The following is a 2,727-nucleotide window of genomic DNA, read 5'->3' as shown; positions in this document are numbered from 1 at the left end:
GGGCACATGCTTCCAAACGCTGGTAGGCCACAGTGTGCTTACCATTGCTCTAATCAGTGGGAAGCAGTGTAGCTAATGATTAACCACACTAGGTACACAACTAGCAAACACCTTAAGGAAACTATTGTAATGGGGGGTTAACTAACAGGGTGGATTTAATATTTCAGATCAAGTCAGCCTGTATACCTGTGTATAAAATTATGCACATAAACATATTCATACAACTTTGTTTTTAACCCTCCAAAACAATGTTTTCATTTTTTTTGTATTTTGCGCAAATTTCTAAATATTCTACCATTTAAGGCAAAGAGTTTGCATTAAGAAAGATCAGAAAATAGTCTTATGTTTATCCAAAAGCATTTCACCTTGCACATTACTGTTGTTTTGTCTTTTAAACACACACACAACTTTTTAGGTGTGGACATTGGAGCCACAATATCTACTAAAAATCATTTCTAATGACAAACACAAGTTTTCAAGGAAAAAAACTGATTTGAAGTATAGACACTGGATCCCCAAAATCTAAAAAATTATTTCTATTAACAAACACAAGTCTTGAAATGGGGGAAAAAAGGACCAGAAAAAGCAGCTTCAAAATGCAGGGAAGCAAAGTAAAATGGGGAAAAAAAAAAAAAAAGTAATTCAAGTTTACTGAAACTTTCAACAGGCAAACTTTCATCTTTTCAGAATCTAGAGCAACTCATTTGGAATTTTAAATAAATAAGTTTAAGTTTATTCACATCTTCCGGTCCAAGCAGAGTTATAGTGCCATGACTCTGCTTGCTGTTGGTCAAATTCACCTATTATCTTTTGATGTGAGCCAGCTTGTTATGAAGATACTCGCATTTGTATTTTTCTTCATGGTAATTGGGACTTCTGATATTCTTGTAAGACTTCTTCATGAACATTCTGATATTTTTTTGAGCCTGGAGAAAGGCGTTTTCGTTGCGCATCCAGTTTGATAAATCTTCTAGCTACTGTCTCCATCCTGGCATGCAAAGTCCTGTATTCATCGTACTCAGCATTGAAGTCATCCTTGTAATTCTGGCGTTGCTCATAGGAGACAATAGCAATATATTTTCTGGTTCTTTGTACTCTGTACTCCTGTCATGAAATGCAAAATTCCCTTGACAATTGGACAAAAAAATTGAGGTTTTCAGGCAGGTGGTAGGAGCTTTGGGTTGCACCCTGGGGGTTCACATTTATTTTTCACTGTGTAATATCTTGGAGTTCAATTCTCTCCACATGGTTTTATATAACCTTAGTAATTTTATTTAAATTGCTCTATCACAGATGCCTAGATCAAATAATCTGGGAGTTCAATTGTTGAAGAAGGCTCCATGGAGGCAGTGCAACCCGCTCTAACTCCTTCATTGGAATTTGAACTGGAGTTACTCAGCTTGACAGTTTTTTCTCTTTGAACATCTTCCTCCTTTTCCTCAATAGTTTCAATGTTGTGCTTTTTTATTTGGTCCTTTTCCTTGTGTTTCTTAGACTTCTTTTTGGACTTTTTGTGAGACATCGAATGGTTTTCTTCCATAGGCTTTGGACACTTTAGTAGAACTGAACCAGGGGGTAAGGTTTCCAGAGAAGTCCTAGAGGTATATTTGTCTTGCTGGTCCTCATAGATACTACCATTTTGACTAAAACTGTGAACAGGTAGGTCTTGAGTCCCCTGGCCTTCTGGAGTGCTAGGGGAATTGGAGTTGGAATTTACAGCCCGAGGAGGATTTGAGACAGGCAGGTGAGTTGAAGGCAGCGGTGGAGGGGTGGGGATGGCAGCAGCTGCAGGGGGTGGCAGGAGGCCTGCAGCAGATTTGTCACCAGTGGGATTCAAATGACCACTTAATGTTGGCTGTACTCTATTTGTCAGGTGAGATATTTGAGCTTTTTTATTCACTAAAGGATTGATCGGCATCCAAAGGCCGTTTCTGAGGAGAGGATGCAACATCTCTGCTAGAACATATAGGAGATTCTGAATGACTGGGGCCAGCAGAATTCTGAGATGGATTTAGTTTTCTAGAGAGCACCAACTCCAATAACCATCTGTCTGTTTCATTGTATCCTGGTCAGTCTTTGCTGCAGCTCCTTAAACTCATAATCCTTTAAAGTGTAGGAGAGGTCTTTTGGATTCAGATTGGTTACCTGTTGCAGAATTGCTCCCAGGGAGTTCTTGTCCTTTTGATTGACTCCATCTTTCTGTAGTCGAGCCAGGAACTCAGCTTTCTTGTAGGTCTTTAGTGCCAGTAAGTGAATCACCCTGTCTCTTTATGGCCACTGAGAAACACTGCTGCCGCCATGAGTCTTTCGAATTGTATTTGCCTCATCATTATTTTTGAAGCTCAGTTTTGCTGGGCATAGTTTTCTTGCTGGCATCCATTTTCTTTCAGAGCTTGGTATATATTATTCCAAGATCTACTAGATTTGAGGGTTTGGGTTGAGAAATCAAATGTGCCTTGGTGTGGGTCTATTGTAATTTATCTTTGAGTCTTCATCTATCCTGATAATGGTCTTTTCAGGTTATCCCATAGTTCTTGGAAGTTCTGTTCATGGTTTCTTAACATATTTTTCCATGGTCAATATTATTTTCAAGATCGTATATTTTAATTGTCTGACACTCTGCCTTCCAAGTGGTGCAGTCTCTTGTTGATTGAACTTTTAATTTGGTTTATCCATTCCTTCATTTTGAGAATTTCTGCTTGACGTTTTTTCAGAATCTCTATCTCT

At 38.7% G+C, this 2,727-nt stretch overlaps 1 pseudogene; it reads right to left on the bottom strand.

The window, feature by feature from the left end:
- Nucleotides 1-732: 732 nt before the first annotated feature.
- Nucleotides 733-2,376, bottom strand: LOC124986421 (RNA polymerase II elongation factor ELL2-like; annotated as a pseudogene).
- Nucleotides 2,377-2,727: the final 351 nt, after the last annotated feature.

The sequence above is a fragment of the Sciurus carolinensis genome, chromosome 6, assembly GCF_902686445.1.
Source record: "Sciurus carolinensis chromosome 6, mSciCar1.2, whole genome shotgun sequence".
NCBI classification, from domain to species: domain Eukaryota; kingdom Metazoa; phylum Chordata; class Mammalia; order Rodentia; family Sciuridae; genus Sciurus; species Sciurus carolinensis.
This window is presented reverse-complemented; position numbering and strand designations above follow the sequence as displayed.